The 18290-nt window shown below is 40.4% G+C and overlaps 1 long non-coding RNA gene across 2 annotated transcripts in view; it reads right to left on the reverse strand.

Annotated features, from left to right (window-relative positions):
• The window catches only part of LOC128143429 (uncharacterized), a 55840-nt gene extending 37826 nt beyond the window's left edge, over nt 1-18014 (reverse strand). For both annotated transcript variants that reach the window (XR_008235751.1, XR_008235750.1), the window contains exon 1: nt 17887-18014. This is a non-coding gene — a long non-coding RNA (uncharacterized LOC128143429). The remainder of the gene's footprint in view (nt 1-17886) is intronic.
• Between the last annotated feature and the right edge of the window lie 276 nt (nt 18015-18290).

Consider the following 18290-nt stretch of genomic DNA (forward strand, 5'->3'; position numbering starts at 1 on the left):
TGATACAAAAGCTTTCATTAAGAAAGAGACAAAAATCACACTAAGAGATTAAAGATAAAAATGGGTTTTGACAGTGTACTGTCCTACTGTCCTACCTCATGACCCGCAAGTAATCATAACTGAAGTTTTCATATTGATGACCAGAAAGTACATGCTTTCTTAAGTATGAATCATGTTGTCTCCATATGGCTCCATGCATTATAAAATGTTGCTAAATTACTGCTTAGCTGTGCCCCATTTTCTTTAACGGCCAACTAGAAAATGAGAGTCCTGTTGAATCTTGGGAAATTATACAAGGCTAAAAAGAAGTCTAATAATGGAAGAACAAACTAGAACTCCTACCTTCTGCCCCTGATTGTCTAGATGGCCTCAGACAAATTACTTTATTGTAGGCCAAAATAATTTGTGTGTCAAAAATGAAAACCCTCCTTTTCTTTACTTTTGTTCATGTCATGCTATTAGATGACCCAGTATAATTTCATAGCTTTATAAGCACATGTTTACTGGATCAGATTAAAGCACAGGCCGGTGCTCTGTCTCTGACAGCAGTTCCCCCTCCCTCCCCGTGCGCATTCCCAAACAACCGCTTCAGCTTAGGATAGATTATAAAAAAGAAGGCAGTGAAATTTCCTTCAGAGTACATCTAGACTCCTGCAAATCTATGGGTTAAGGTATCACTTCCTATCAATTCAAGAGGCAATTAGCTGTGAAGATAAAAATACACTATCAGGCTCCATTAATTAAGATCAATATGCCAAGCAGTAGCAGGTTTAGATCCAAATTCATACACACTGTTGACCACTTTTAGCTCTTATGTGCTAGATTATTCCAATGTTGTCATGTTGCACGATAGCATGTTACAATGCAAAATGGACATAAAGCTTTGTCAGAACCTAATCTTATGGCAATTAAAATTTTAAGGACAATGACTGGATTTTTTTTAGAACAGATAACCCGGCTCTCCAAATACCTCATAGCAATCTAAACATCACATAACCTGAGTAAATGGAAATATACTTTCTTGTTTCAGTGCTTTGAGATTTGCTATTCCCCTTTTTCTCTTCAAATAACAGATGAGTTTCAGCATAAAAATGGAAGAGAAAAATGGATGAGAGAGAGGAGAAATGGACTTTTCTTCCAGGGCACATCCAACATAGACTGGATTTTCTGCAGCAGTAATAGCCAACCTAGATGGAGCTATTCTGAGGACTTTAATATACTGATAATCTCACATTTAAAGACATGTTAAAGAACACTAATATAGCCATTACTTTGCTATAATAAAGGAATTTAAAAGATAAGCTATTTTTCAAGAGATTTTCATCTGTTGAGTCCAATCCTTTGCCTACTAGGAGACTACATGATCAGAGTGGGAACTATGAAGTCACTGAGACTCGAGGAGGCCTCTGCTGAATGCAATCGTCCATCAGGAGCTTATGGAACATACTGGGACACAGGTTAACTTTTCCTGTATCCAAAATATAAAAAAATAAGGAGTATGTAGACTTGAAGACTTTAACTCTGTGGCGTAAAATAAGGATTCCTTTACAAAAATTAAATAATCAAACATTTCAGTATGTGGAACAAATTAATGTCCAGTAAATGTCCCATGAAATTTTAAATCTTTGGGACAAAAGTACAGTGAAAACACAGTCAAACATTTTTATGGTACTTGTTTTAGAAGAAGGGACAATTACATAATGATGAATAATCTGTTAACATTTAAAAGATACAATCAATAAATACAGGCATGACTGCAATTATTTTACTACCCTAAAAAATCTCAGTATGAAGAGTTCACCAAACAGCAAAACTATGAGGAATATACAGAATTGTGGAATTCTTTAGTCAGAAAACAATTCTACCTTTCTAATTTTGCTGATTTTAAGAACTTTTCACCAAATCTTTAATTATTATGCAACTATCAATGTATCCTACTAAAGATTAGCCTGATGTACGAGCCACCCTAAACTTAATATTGCCTATTGACGGTGCGTGTTGACATGACTTCTTCACTGTTCTGTTGTTTCTTTCTTTCTTGTCTAGACCTTAGTTTATTTTGTGTACATACAGTCCCCTAGAAATCCTCTGTTAATTCCAGTGAAATATTTCCACCCCATCGCAGAACAGATCCCAGTATAACACAACAGCCAAAGCAAAGAAACCTGCATATGGATTCGCATGCTCAATGCATTAAAAACAACATAAGGCCTGCAACTAAGATTTGATTCACAGAAAATTCAGAAAATTTTATCCTTTATATTAAAAAAATGCATCAGAGGTTTGTAAATTAATGCCTACAGATGCAAGGTAATGCACAATTAAGTAATGTAATCTAACATATGTCCTACATACTTAGGTACAGTGGGGGGCAGCCATAGTATTAAAGCACCAATCTCTGTATTGTAGACCATATGTCACATTTGTAGACCACTTGGAAGCTGCAGCTGGTGCAGAATGAAGTTCCTAGTTGCTTAGCAGATCTGGCAGTAGGAGAATACCTTATGCTAGTGTTATTTTTACGATATATTCCCACAGTACAAATTCACACTGTTGATGCTGATTGCTAAACCTGTGTATGTTTTTGATGCTTGTTACCTGAAAAGCTCCTTTTTCTTCATGGTGAATCTCTTGCAATTCATCTTATGTCTGCAGTATTGTCTCTCTTTTTCTTTATATCTTACCTCTCTTAATTTTAGGACAATTATGGTGCTAAAACCTTTTTTGACCTTGGTGCTACTCTCTTTCATTCTTCATAGCAGTTTTTAAATCTCTCTTCTCATCCCACCAAATTTTTAATTAAAATAATCACTACATCTTTCCAGGAAATGGTTCTTCAAGGCCTGCTTTCTAGAATGCCATTAATTACTGGAAGATTAGGAAATATTGATGATTTAAGCTTCTCAGTTATTAAGAGCTAGGTCTGAAAAAGTGTCGTGCCTTATTTAAACAAATTGCTATATCCTACATCATTCTCTAGAGCCAGGAAAAAAAGTCTTACTTTAGATCTTGATCCTCTCTATAATTCAATTTATTTGTCTATATATATAATTTTTTTGTCCTATGGGGCTATTTTTTTTCGTTTTTCACTAGGTGATGTGCGACAGGCTTCCCCAATATACTGCCAAACACAGTACACCAGAACTTCCTAATAAGTCCAGGTCAGTAATTAATTTCTTCTACCAGTCTCCATCGGAGTACGCCCTGCGATCGATCAATCTTATTATGATACAGTATCAGAGCTATACATGCTTGATTAATTACCCAGTTTTTCAAGGGTGTCGTGTGCTACTAGAGAGAAAGAAATGTTTCCTCCCCCAGCAAATCCCTCTGGCATACACAAAGCACTTGATTATTTCAATTTTAGAGGAAGAATGATGGGCTAGGGTGGTGACTGTGGTACACCTAACAGTACTTGCCGATCTTTCCTGAAGATGCCAAGCTCCATCCTTAGCTTGTGCAACTCCACTGAATGTTTGTATCTGTGTAGTTCATATCTGTTGACCTTCATCAGATCAACGTCTGGTTCATTCTCTAGTTCTCCTCCCCTGATTCTGATGCACATCTTTTAAAACAGAGGATTCTTCTTCTTGTTTCAGAAAAATGGGGTAATGCTGAAAGCCTGTCAGAATCTAACAACAATTTTTCATAGAAAATTAGTTTCAGAAAGCTGCCAGTTTTTCACCCTGCCTCTATAACAACCAACCTACATAACCCCATAAAGTTCAAGAACAACACCAAAACATATTAAAGACACATTTTGACTCTCTGAGGTGAAGTAGGGAATCTCAGGTTCTCCTGGTGTCTGTCTTTCTCATATTCAAAACTGTCCCATTAACATTTTGAATAAACAGGAAGAAAACTTTTCTTTCACTTGTGGTATTACTGTCATACCCCTGAGAAGAAACCTATAGGATGTGCATTTATGCAAGCGTGCAGTGTTCCAATCAGATCTGGTCTGTAAAGTACCAAACTCCGTTGGTAATAGTCCCCTCAGGTCCAAAACCCTCTTGTCGAGATGGAGGTACAAGCCCAGGGCTGACATTTCTGTGCATCCGTGGTCTCAAATGCAGCAAAGCCCTTACAGACATATTTAACTTCAAGCATTTGCTTAAGCCCCTCCTGTTTCTGGAAAGCACTGAAACTTTCGCTTTAACACTTTGCTGAATCAGACTGCTGGTTGGGTGCCAGCTGTTGGCAGAGATGTTAAATTGAAACCCCTTCTGCCTGGTTTCTTTGACCAGCAGCTGGGAAAGAAGAACAGTCCATGTCAGTTTAAAAAAAAAAAAAAAAAAAGGAAAGGTGTTGGGATTTTTTTGGTAACAGTTTTGACATGGAAGTATATGAAGGGGTCCTTGCTGAGTGCGTAGAGTTACTGTTCTGCCTGTGCCCTTGCAGAAAATAATTAGTCTTGAAGGTTTTCAGGAGCTTAAAGTAAAAAAAAAAAAAAAAAAATCACATGATGTTCTATTACACCATTTTTCAAGTGCATCACTCTTCTGTTTCCTTTAAGACGCGGCTTCCAACTTCCCAGAAAAGCACCCCCAGTGACTGACGCCACAGTTCTATGTCCGCCCTTTTAGCTAGAGGGAGGTCCAGCTGTGCGCAGGATGCCTTCCACCACCCATTTAACACATTCTTACACTTTTTTTGAAGCGGAGAAAGCAATCAGGGAGGCCACACCTCAGCCCTCGCTGGCGCTCACGGCCGCTGCTGCCTCAAGCCCGACAGGTTGCATCATCTCGTCGGTCCCGCGCAGCACCATGTCAGCGGGAGGTGCGAGCATCCCGAGCCCCGAACGGCGGCGGGGAGCTGCCGGGCAGCGGGGCCGCGGGCCGTCGAAGCCGCCGGCGCGGAGCCGGAGGCGGGGGGGAAAGAACCGCCGGCGGCGGGGGCGCAGGGAGCCTCGGCGGCCGGCCGGCTCTGCGCCCGGTCCTGCGCCCGCCTCTGCGCCCGGCCCTGCGCCTGTCTTCCGGCGCCCTCTGCAGGGGCCGGCGCGGAGGCGCAGGCAGGGCGCGGGCGAAGGGGAAAAAGGCGGGCTCCTCCGCAAGGCTGCCTCCACGCTCTTTCAGAATGACGGGTGTTCGGCTGCGGCGTAAGCGTGCCAGGTTTTAGCGGTGGCGGGGCAAGTGGTGAAGTTTTAGAAGTGTTTCCCCAAGCGCCCACGGAATACGTGGTGCTTAATGCTTTTAGCCATTGGACTCTTTACGATTTCCCCGCTACTTTTACATCTCCCTCTGTTGACAGAATGCGTTGCCTTGTTACTGGAAAGGCTCTAGCTCTGGGCCTTCTCAGGAAGAATCACGCATGAATCTTACATAAAGTACAACTTAATTTATGAGGAACAGACCACATGCTTATGGCTGTGGAGCGTTACTCATAGCCTAAACTTGGGGTTTGTATTGCAAAGCTGGTTTTTTGCCCTGTCTGTATTGATGACAGGCAATATACTGTTATGATGGTATTGCTGCAGCTCTAAATGACAGTGATACTGACAATACTGAAATTAAAGGTGCCGATAGCACTACCATAGCCGCAGCACTCTGTGGACTGCTCTGGCCCCCTTCACCTAACCCTCTCATGCTCCTGCATCTTCTGCTCCCTATTCCTCATCTCAGAGTGAAGTGGTGGTGATATCTGGAGGGTATATCTAATAATAGGGAAAAGAGCGGTGGGGAAGAAAGATTAGGTTCCCTTGCTGCTGAAACTTTTCTTTAGTAAATGCTGGATCAGATGTGAGGTAAAGGGGCATCATGGAGTCCCACAGGGAGAAGAACGAGGCAGGGAGGTGTGAAGGGGCAGATCTCCCATGGGGAGATTGCTAGGAAGAGGTCCTGACATCCTACATTGTGGAGGAGGTAGTAAGGGGAGAGATCCCCACATCAGCCCCCTTGAAATACCTTTGGCCCCTGTCCAAAGGCAGGACATTACTGGAGAGCGTATCGAGACAATTATGCAGCAGTATTAGACAACTGGTATTACCCGACGCTAGCTGGGATGACTTCTGGCAGAGCGGGTCCTTGGCCCATGGTTGGAGCCGGTAGGCACTGACGTAATGTCAGTGGAGCTTCTTGCTGTGACTTCTCCATCTGTACATCTGCAGAACCGCTTTATCTGAGTTATTGATAGCCTGCATTCACAACTATAGCTCCTCTCCAGTTAGTGTAGAGAAATATATTAACCCAGAGCACAGTACATAATGTAGACCTGTTTATCACAGATGAAAGACTGAATGCAGACAATTCTACTTTTGTGAGCACTGGAGACACTGCCTCCCAATACACAGAAAGCTCCTACTTGCTTAGAGCATATATCAAGTAGCTGTACAAGACAAAAGCCTATTTTGGTTGTGACGCTTTGCCTTAGAGAAGTATTAGATTGCTGAACGTCCTCCATTTGTTAGGCCAGTTGTGTTTGATTGAATGCATTTGAACTGCACTGGTTTGCTCTGGCACATTCACTATGTAGGGCTTGAACAGGCAGGGGAGAAGGCTTTGGGGTGGGAAGGAGAAACTAAAGACAGTGAGGCAGCAAACTGACCTCCCTGTATGCTTGTTTCTTCTGCTTTCCTGTGTTCCACTGACAGCCAGTCCCACATGATGCATGGTGATCGCTGAAACCTGCTACCTGCTGTGTGAGTCTCCTACTTTCCAAAGGCTGATTGTAGCTGAGAAATGGATGACCCTTGCTCTCACACACAATATGAATAATATTTCTTGGGCAGGAACAAGATGGGCCTTGTCTTCCTCTTCTTCACATGGGGAAGGCATGGCCTATTATTGACTAACCTCAGTTATAGACTCTGGGCTAGTTTGATATAGCATGTAGCATTTTGTGGTCTGTCACATCTGTTATTATACTGTTTGTTTTTCCCTTGATGTGGCTGCCGGACATGGAAATGCCTGTGAACAGGATGCATGCAAACAATTCTTTACTCATAGTAGCATCCCAAGTGGTACTTTCATTGGCTTCGCGTTTACCTCCTGTAATATGATTTATTTTGTTGGCAGTTGGAATGGTCCCTGCTGTGAAGCTCATGTGCTCTTTCTCCAGTGCTCATGTTCCCTTTCTGTTATATGCCCTCAACAGATGTGAGAAAGAAGAATGAGACATATGATGCAAATGTCTTGCAGAGAGCATGAACTCAGCATGTTTCACAGGCTGCCCAGGTAAAATATGAGCTGTCATTAGGTGTTACTAATCATGTTGTGGGGCAAGATTTTTAATAACTTATGAAAGACACACATTCATGAACTGCAAACAGACTAGGACTAATGAATGAGAGTCCACTTTCAGCAACAGATGTGATTTAAGAGTTTCCCCCTCACCTTTGAGGTGCTCATTCCTCATCTCCTGCAAGAGATCGCTGATCCTTGGTTGTGCCCCTTCAACGGTGTGACTGCACCATCCATCAGATCTATGCATGCATCTTTCTCAAAAAATAATAAAGACTGGTTTTTTTGAAAAACATGTAATTTCCCAGATCACACAAGCAGTGTAATTGGCACAAATAAGGGGGGGGTGTGATAACCTCTTGGAGAAGAACCAGAAATAATTGTCAGTGAGTGGGAAATTGGCAAAGACACATCTTAAATCAGATGTGCTGCAACCAGAATAGTAGTATGGAAACATACTGTGGTAATGTCTGAAACATATTGTGTGCTAACAAAGCATAACCCTGTAAGAGACATGCATAATCCTATCCAGAACATACAGTTTAAGGAAAAAAAAATAAAGATGGTGGGAAAAGAGATACTGTTTGCAGTTAATCAAGCCATCGATGGCATCTTAAGCCTTATTAGATGCAAAATGATTTTAATGCTACCTTAAATATATTCAAAGGATATATTACATATCATCTTCTCACCTACCCTCTTACCCTCTTTTCTTCAGCACCAGTCACAGAAATTCTTAACCAATATTCCAAAACTAAAAAAAATTCACAGTTTTCCTTTCAAACTAAAAGTATCTAAGATTAAGGGAATGTTGTAACATTATCAATGCAGAGTTGGGAAAATAAAGAAATTATGCAATTGCTCCATGTTCCTCAGTTCCTAATAAGTTTTGATTACATGGTTGAGTGGAGAAGAAATCTGTCAAAAAGTTGTGAAATTTTAAAATCTGGGGGTTTTAATTAATATTTTGAGGCACGTCAATGTTGGGGTTTATAAAATGATGAACTTTTCAACAAAAAAAAGCATCTATTTGATAAAGGGAATAATATACAAATAAAAAGTTCATAAAATGTGACTTGTAATGTTTCAAAACACACACATAGCAAACCACTGTTCTGTGATCTTTGCATTAGCCATGGTGTTTTCACAAATCGTAAGTCAAGAGTTAGTTTTGCCTTGCCGTAAGAGAAGGAGCCATCTAATTCAGGCCACAGGAGGCCCCCACAGAGCAGGCAAAAAAGCAAACTTCCACAGCCTCCCTGGATTTCATATTAATAGATGTGCTGAATATCTGCTCTGTGGTCTTAGCATGCAGAGGAGACTCACAGCTGACAAGATGAATAGAGCATTAGCAGTTCTGTCAAGGAGTAGACACAGAGTCTATACTTTGGATGCTGATAAACAACAAAGCTCAGTAAAATAGTCACTTTAGATTAGTTATTAGAACACTAAGTACAGTACCTTTCACACTTTGAAATAATTTCTCTAGTAATAAAAGTCACTGTGACAATATAGTACCATTGTTGCAAATTTCATCTATTCCTCTCTTGTTTATAAGCTCCGCTGTAATAATACTTTGCCCATCAGAATTCATTGAAATGCATTTCATTATCCCAATCAGCCCCCTGAGTCAATGCTTTATTGTATTACATTTCCTTCCTACTGTATTTGAACTTTCTTCTAATACTAAAGCTGATTCCAAGCCCATTACAACCAGTTGCAAATAAGCTTTTATTCTGCTCTGACTGCTGAAGTGTGTTTTAATAAATTCATGCCAATAATTTTATAACCTAATATTCATGCATTTTATCTTTTAATTACTCTACCCTAAATTAATCTAGTTATATTTCTGATTTATTTCATGCTTTTTCTTGGTCCCAGGGTGGGCTAGCGTCTTTCCCATTCTCTTGAGCACGGGCAGTTGTAGTATTATGTTCTCCCTGATTTTAGGACTAGAAATTAGCATGATGTACCAACGTTTTATAAGGGGAAAGGAATACACCATATTTTGTGGGCATGTTTTCTTGGGAACACACTTTTGGAATAACCTGGAAAAGCTCTACAAGTGTGAGAGAGAGAGAGAGAGAGAGAGAGAGAGATACAAGTAGAAAACATACTCATGAACAATTTGTTGAGAGCAAGAAGGAAGGTCTAGCTCCCTGATTAGCTCCAGCCAATGTGCTACGTGCATTTGGAGAAGTTAACTGCATAGTCCTCCTTCCTCATCATTCAGCTCTTCCAGTGGATACCACCACACGGATACTCACTGAACCTCCACAGCTCAGGATTATGTTTGCAGTATCTATGCACACTTCACAGATTTGAAGTATGCTCATAAGAGGACTAGGCCTTTAAAGCAGTGAGTGGCAGGGCCAGAAAATATATAGAACTGCTTTAGCCACGCAGTTAGAATAACTTAAATTCTACACTTTCCAGTAGCGTTTTTTCTTCCAGAAAAATTCATTCATGTTGTGATATTCTTTGTTGATTAAAGCCTTGTCTTGGATCAGAAGGATAAGAAATATAATGCTAGATTTTTCTGCAAATGTCTGTTTGGTACTAGTGTATGAAGACATACAGATATGTCTTCATCTAGCCAGAGAAGAGATCCATTAGGAGAGAAACAAGACGAGGGGAGTCAGCAAGTCCCGTCTTTCAGCTGTCTGACGCTTTCCACTGTGAAAGATTTTGGAGAATATTTTCTTTGAGAAGTTCCCACACCTCTGAGGCTATCAGCAATGCTGAGACTTACTTGACAGGGATATGCTCTTAGACTGGGGAGTACACATTCCTTACCTCACAAAATACTCTATATGTTTGCTGAGATAGAAGTTGCTAATAATCACTTTTTCCTGCCTTTGCCTACATTTTCCAGGTCAACTTTTGTAGCATGTTAAAAGTAATGAAAGAGACCTTGCTACTGAATTTGTAACAGCAACACCTATAGTGAATCCACATGGGTGTTAAAAGTGGGAAGAGAGTCAGGGCCCACATTTGGTTTCTTGACCCTTTTTTCTTTTTTTTTTCTCCAAGTCATTCAAATGGCTTGAGATTCTTAAATGGGATGGGAAAAATGGTTTTTATTTATGGGGCTAATTCCATTAGCTCCACAAATATATTCCTCCGTGCCAATAGCTTATATCTAAAACTGAAGCATGCAAGGTCATAGAGAATGTGCTGAACTTTGACACGCTGGTATCTTGCCCGAAATGTCATTTGCGGGGGATCTTAGTTCTCTCTGCTTTAAGCAGCAATGAATTTTTGCATGCCTGGTCTCAGAACAAAAGATTTAGCTGGAGGTAAAACTTTCCTCCCAGCATATGATGCTAAGAGCACTGCTGCCATGTCCTGGCTCCACTGAGAGGACTTGCTTGACTTGCCTGTACTTGCTAACATCCCATGTGTTTCTAGTATGGTATGAACTGCTGGTACGACTTAAGTGTCCAGAGAAAAAAACAGTTAAACTAGGTCTACAGTCACAGTCTTATTCTAAACTAGAAGAAAGTGAGACTAAGATAGGGAGAGTGGATTGGGAAGAACAGCTGTAAGCAACTCCAGAAGAGAGGAAAGACTCTAAAGAAAAGAAGGAAGATGTAAGAGATATATTCTACAACAATGAGAAAAAAGAAAGAAAACACATCTCTGGAGCAGACTAGTTGGAGAGAGACAATAAAATGGAAGAAAAAAGAAAAACATGGAACCCCAATTTTTTAAGCATGAAATAATTGTTATTGTAATTTGCTTTATTGATATTTCACTGCTTTCTTCTACATTTGCATTTCAGACAATAGGAAAATTGACATTGTTTCTAAGAACTGCTTTTACTACTTCCTTCAAGATCATTCATATTCTGGGTTCCACCCATATTTTTCTTTTCTACCTTTATCTTTTATCTTTGCATCCTCGTCCTTCTCCATATTACCTTTCTGGAATCAAGACTAACCACTAGAATTAGAATAACAAGTTCTTCTGTCCCTCAGACAGTATTGCTCTCTATGCAGTTAAAGATTCAAAAGTGTTTATTTATACTGGAAATAATTTTCCTATTAATTCCAAGTTGTCAAATATGATCCTTCTCCACTGACTTACCATATATCTGCACTTGGCAATGTGCTGCTCTTCAGATAAAAAGACTCCCTGTTTCCTTAGTATTTTTTTTTTCTTTTTATTTTCCACTGTAAACCCTTCTAGCTCAGGTTGACAGTATCTTTTAAGGTTGACCTTTTCCACTAGATGGCACATGGGGCCATATGAGTGGCAGAAGATACACAGGTTGCTGGACCATGGTGTAAAATGCTTAAATAATGTATAATGTGTAATGCTTAAAAAAGAAATATTCAATTTAAAAGCAATACATTCCTTAACTACTGCTAACTGGAGTAGCTCCATTGGTTTCACTGGTATATGTTGATCTATAATAGCCCAAACTTAATATGTTCTGCATATAAAATTGTTTTCTAAGCTGTGTTATATTTTCGTCTTGGAAGTGGAGAATTTCTGTGTTTAATATGAAAAATGTCCCATATATTATATCCTAATACCTCATTCTATGTAGGTCCTTAGAGACTGTTGGTAAGAAGATTTGAGGGTCAGATAGAATTGTACCTGCTTACTATATCAAAATGCTAGTAAAAGAGTGTACAGGCACAGTGTAATGGATGAAACTATGCAGATGACTTCAGTGAAAAGGAATAAAAATGAAACACATCATTAATTCTTTGGAGATTGGATATCTCTTTAAAGCTGGCCTGAATTATGGTCCTTGCTTTTAGTTCCTCCAACCTCTTCAGTGATAATTACTGAAGCCTATACTTTAGCTAAGAATTTCTGAGCCAGAATTTGTATATCCTTCTTTGCTGCCAGAGAACTCGTTGCCCAACAGCCTTTGACTGCCCATCTGCTGTTGGAAGAGTTGGTATTCAAGCCTATCTGTTAGATCAATTTAAAAAACCTTGCCTGACCTGGAGGGTGAGAACCTTGGAGGCAGAACTTCTGGGTGAATCTCAAGCCCCTTATTTGTCTGGGAGCTACAGAAATCACCCCTGTAAAGACCCCCTTGTTGCTCTAATGGCTCGGATTACATTTGGCTTATACCAAATATAGCAACTTCTGTCTTTCATTTCTTGTCTCAGGCCACAGTGGAATTGCTGATAGCTGGGAAGCTGTCCAGCTCACCAAATGAAGTACGTGACTACATTCCACAGGGTCCATGACGCTTACCCAGGTCCTCCCAACTGACATTTTCCGCATATGGAAAGTCTTTAAAGAGATTTACACTTAAAAGCCTTTACGCAACTGGTGCAATCACATAACATGTGTTGCTGTAGAGTGTTTTCCAGCTATTTTTTGTCCCGAAGTGAACTCCAAGCAGTGTCTAAAAATAGGCTTTCAATTTTGTTTTTTTATTATCACACTGACCATTGTGCTGTTGATGACTTCTGCAGTTATCGAGACTCTAGAATAACCACTATCAAAAACTGGCACAAACCAAACCATCCTAGTGCTATCTTTCTTTCTTCTTTGGCTGTTTGCCCAGGCTAAGGAAAACCTAGAGTAAGTAAATGTGACTTTTATCTAAGCTACAAATCTGAGCTACAGAGGAGGTGACAATTCCCATAGCAAGGACTTTCCATGAGAAATGTTCAGTTATTTCTTCCCCAAAAGAAAAGAGCTGACAGAAGTGGTCAATAAGATATTAGATTTCAAATGCTATGTAGAAACAAAGATGCATAGCACAGAGACTGCATGTTCATCCCAGCCGTTCCCACATAAAAAGCAAGAACTGCTTTAGATGAGCTGGGTTTTTAAGTGGTCTCTAGAATTCATCTGGAGAACAGACTGTTGCAATTGTCCACCTTTGTGATATGAAGGCAAAGACCTAAACAACTGCAGCTTCTGACATTCATTTAATAGTCATATTAATTATCAGTGGAGTAGTTCATAAAAAATAACATAAAAGAGCCACTTTAAGCAGTCAAACACTGCTTACTCAGCATATCTTGAATCTTGCTCTGTGAGCATGAATGAAATGTGAACCAGGATTTTATTTTTATCTCTGACTGCTCAGTCACTGTTTCAGCGGAGTCCAACTAACTGCAGTGTCATAGGTCTGAAGAGAGCTGGTTAGTACTTTCAGGATTTTCTTCTTCCTGGAAAATTGCTTTTAAACAAAAATGGTTAGATAGGAGCTTGTATATTTGTGTAAACCTCTTCTGAAATACAGGCAGCTTTTCCATCTAAAATCTGCCTTGTTTCCTAAAAGTTTGTTTTGGATGTTGCTGAGGACTAGAGAAAGCTAGTGAGCCTCTTGCCTGAGGAGACCAAGGATTGCAAGGGCTGCATAGACAGCAATGATATTCCTCCATGTCCAAGGAGCCTCATTTACTGTCTTTACAACTGAAGCCCAGAGCTTCTCAAGTCCTTAATGTGCAGCAAGAGCCCAAAAGCCCAGGAAGACGCAGAAGCAGCTCAAATGCTCAGAAATTGTAGGCATCCCTTTTGTCGCTGTTTTCTTTCTCTGGTTGTTCCCAGTTTACATATCCTGACAGATCTGTAACAGTTGTGGCAGCCAGCTGCCATATTTTGTTCAAGGGGGGGAAAAATCAATGTCACTAACGACACATGGTTTATTATTTTCTTCTTTTTTTGATAGAGTTCTGATAGGTCAGGTTTTGCATGAAAGCTTTCAAAATTTTGAAATTTCCTTCAAAACAGACATACAAAGTTGCATCACTAGTAATTTAGAATTGTCAGATTTTTTAATTTCTTTTGAAACTGATGGAAAATGTGCTAAGAAAGGTAATGTGTTCCGTTTTTAATGGGTTACAAATGGATCTTATTGGCTTCATAACCCTGTTGAAACTGTAACAGCATTGTTCTACAGCTTAAAGTTCCTTGGTTATACAATAGGTATATTATAAATATTAAATGTGTGTTATGATTTGTTGCAAAGGTCCTTTACATAACCATGAAGTCCTAAACATACCTGGGCTAAGGAAGTTCACATTTATTAAGCTTTTTGTTGCTATTCATCTGCCAGTGAATATTCGCCTGTAATTTCCTCTCAGTCTGAGGAATGATGATGAGTCCTGAGAGGTTCCCCTGGCAATACTGTCCTCAGATGCTTAGGGTGTGAACTCTCCCTTCAGTTTTGCATGGCAGTTATTGCCTGTCATAGATGGAGGTGCAAATTTATGTTGCTTCTTTGCTCCAAGAATTTCATATTAGTAAGTACAGCAAACTAAAACCACAGGAAATGTAAACAGCAGTAGGGCAAATGCAAAGCCATATTCTCCTATCTGGCTTCTTATAAATATGAGGTCATTTTTACTTGCTTCCTTGTTAGGTTTCCTGAGTGCTTTTTCATGTTGTTGACCTTGAGAGTTTGCAAGGACTTTACTTGACACATTTCCTCAGTATTAACTTGATTTCCACTCCTCTCTCTCCCTTTCGCCCCGTATGTCTTTTATTCAGTGAATTGGGCATGAATCATGAAAATAGAACTACAATGATGAATATGATTTTTATGCATTTTAGTAGAAATTTCATCTCAAACTGTACAGCAAATGAACATGAATTTTATTATTATTTATACTGGTGTAGCAGAGAGGACCAATTAAGCTATTTCCCTGAGTTCCCAGCAGAGTTACTGGAAAGAGATAGAGAGCAGGGGCCTAGTTTAACTGATCTCCATGCCCCCTGAAGGAAACTATTTCTCTCCACTGCAAAGGAGTTAAAGATTGACTTTGTGAATGCCTGTCTCACCCTATCTGTTGCAGTTTCAGAGTGCTGGAACTGGTCCAGCCCAGTGGGCACCCCCAGGCTCCTCCAAATATCACCCACTTCCAAGCCAAAGAGCAAAAAACTGAGCAACCCTTCCACCTGTTAAAACATATGGACAGTATAGCAGGGATTCCCAGCTGGCCAAATCTGACCCTTTCTAAGCTCCTTTGTACAGGCAGACCAATCTGGTGGGCTCAGAGCATACCAGAAAAGGAGAGTCATTCTTTTACCCTTTCCTACATTTTCCATGGCTCCTGGAATTTCACAACCTAGCATCTAGGATTCCTAATGGGTTTTTTCAAGCTTATTTCAAAGAAAATTAAACCTTCTGAGAGCAAGTAATGTTATGATAAGTTTGTTTTGTGATGCTATAAATTGTTCACATTTAAAAATATATTTCCTCATATTGTAAAACATATTGCTACATCATAAAAGAGTGTTCAGTGGCCCTGAAGAGCAGCTGATCATATGGGTTTCAAAACCTAACTTGAAAAATAGTACATTTCAAGGTCTGTTTTCAGTTTCTTTAGCAAGCAATTGTTTATGGTATTAGAAAACTTCAACCCCAGTAGCAAAGGATGCCAGGCAAACAGTTGGATAGCTTCATCTGAAGGAGCAGTAGCAGCTGTATGGCAATAATGATATGTATGGCAATAGCAATATGCTATAATACCACACGGTGGACATTTTACTGCTTACCTGCAGTAGTGCTGTCAGTAAACCTACAGTACCCAGGAGCACCAAGTCTAGTGATGTACAGATGATGCAGTTTTTCTCACATGGTCAGTAATAAAGTGCCTCGAGAGAAAACTCCCACCTAAGTGTCCTGGTTTCAGCTGGGATAGAGTTAATTTTCTTTCTAGTAGCTGGTATAATGCTGTGTTTTGGATTTAGTATGAGAAGTATGTTGATAACACACTGACATTTTCAGTTGTTGCTAAGCAGTGTTTAGACTAAGTCAAGGACTTTTCAGCTTCTCCTGCCCAGCCAGCAAGAAGGCTGGAGGGGCACAAGAAGCTGGGAGGGGACACAGCCAGGACAGCTGACCCAAACTGGCCAAAGGAATATTCCATACCATATGATGTCATGTCCAGTATATAAACCAGGGGCAGTTGGCTGGGGCGGGGGGTGTGGATCGCTGCTCGGGAGCTAACTGGGTATTGGTCGGTGAGTGGTGAGCAGTTGCATTGTGCATCACTTATCTTTCTTGTGTTATATTTCACTCTCTTTTTGTTATCTTCCTTTTCATTACAATTATTATTATTTTTTTTTTAATTTCAATTATTAAACTTTTCTTATCTCAACCCAGGAGTTTTACTTGTTTTCAATTCTCCTCCCCATCCCCCTGGGGGGGGGGGGGGGGGGAGTGAGCAAGTGGCTGCGTGGTGTTTAGTTGCTGGCTGGGGTTAAACCACAGCACTAAGTAAGAGAAGATATGCCACTGCCAGAACTGTAAATCCAATTACTCTGAGATGTGGCAATTTGTATTTCCATCTTCAGCAAGAAGACCATAACTGTCTCTACTCCCAAATCTTTTATTTAAATACCTACAAATTCCAAGTAGACAATTAAACTTGCAATTAACTCCACAATCCTCTCTGTATTTATTAATAAAATCCTATCTGTATTTATTTTTTTATATATTATATATGTAAATATAATCAGCTAGAATTTGTAGTGAATTCTGCTCAGGACTAAGGAGAAGGACCTAGTGAGTCCCCATTTTGAGTCACATCTTCTATGAGGTGACATAATCCTGCAGAAGAGTCAGGGCAGCTCTCAGATCTGGGGCAAAATTCTTGATAGACGTCAATTTTAGATTTTGAACAGGGCTGTTACCTTAGGCCCTCAGGATCCCCCCTGAGTTTACACATTGGGTATAGGGATAAATCACCCTGTGCTACTGGTGAAGGACAGGTCCTAACCACTAATTTCAGCCTGCATCCTCCAGAAGTCTAATACTTCAGACTTCTTGCTTAGCTTTGTCAAAGAGATCCTGTCACTTCCTTTGTCATATAAATCTAACTGAGGTCTCCAGTGTTTACACACTGCTAAGCAAGCAAAGAAATCTGAACATACATCTTCAAACAATCTGATAATATGAAATCTGATGGATTATGGAAAATAGTACTTGTGAAAGACACAGGAAGATAAGGAAGATTTCTCTGGAAAAAAAGAAAGACAAGAACAGTGAGTAATATCTTTGTCAATAGCTAGTGGGCACATAACAAATTAAGTGAGTCTGCTTGCAGTTTAAGATCAGCCCTGAGAATTTAAATGAGTTTTGCTCAGGAAATGTGAACCTGCCTGAAAATGTTTCAGTTCTTAAATTCACAGACCAAAAATTTGCACTGCACAGAGTGCTTGCCCGCTCTGGAGTTAAAGGCATCTGGGTCTCTAAGTGTGTTACATGCTACGGCTTCCGAGGTCTAGGATACAGTTATGACTACCTTAGAAAAATACGAAGGGCAGAGTGTTTATGACCCTCCCTCATGCATCTTTTCAAACGTACATGCTGCATATCCAGTTGTCATCCAATCAACTCTCTCATGAAATGAAAAGCTGGAGAGATCAGCAAGCAAGTTCAAGGGAAACTCAAGGGGAGAGGAGAACAAAAGCCGAGCTGAGAGCGATGTCAAATGCTGCAAAAGTTCTGCCTTCAGCTACATCCTAGGGGGTAGTGGTGACAGAGGTACTGGCTCCTTGCTGCCTCGGTGGCTGTCCTTCTGCCCTCCGCTGCACCCCTGCTCGCCCCACACACACACCGTGGGCTGGAGCCCAGCTGTGGGCTCCCACCAGCCCAAGCCAACACTCAGTGGATGGCATGATGGGCCAATTTAATTCATTAAAACTGCAGAAAACAAATCTAGCGAAACAAACAAGCAAAAATTTTTTTTTTTTGCAAGGTTAGTAAATTGACGCAGCTTACCGTGTGATCAGTTGAGTATCAGAGTGACGCAAAGGAGGAAAAGATCAAGCAGCTGGGAGCAGAGGCAAGGGGAGGAAGGAACAGAGTAGGTGAGAGAGGGACTGACACCTCCTGCTTTTACTGGAAGCAAGCCCTTAGTTTAGTTTAGCTGTAATGTGAAACTGTACCCTGGGTATATATACCCTGACTAAGTGTCGTTGCTATGTGAGGACAGTGCTCAAGGCACCTCTTGAAGTGAATGAATAACGTACATCTCATAAGACTAGTTTTTCAGGCCCTCTGCTGATTCAAATGGGCATCCCCGCACCAAATTCTGTTTACAGGTGATTTATAGAGCCATGTTTTCAAAGTCATATCCAGCACACCCAACTGAAAAGGACTATCGGAAAGGAGGGTACAGAAGG

The sequence above is a fragment of the Harpia harpyja genome, chromosome 6 (assembly GCF_026419915.1).
Source record: "Harpia harpyja isolate bHarHar1 chromosome 6, bHarHar1 primary haplotype, whole genome shotgun sequence".
In the NCBI taxonomy this organism is placed as follows: domain Eukaryota; kingdom Metazoa; phylum Chordata; class Aves; order Accipitriformes; family Accipitridae; genus Harpia; species Harpia harpyja.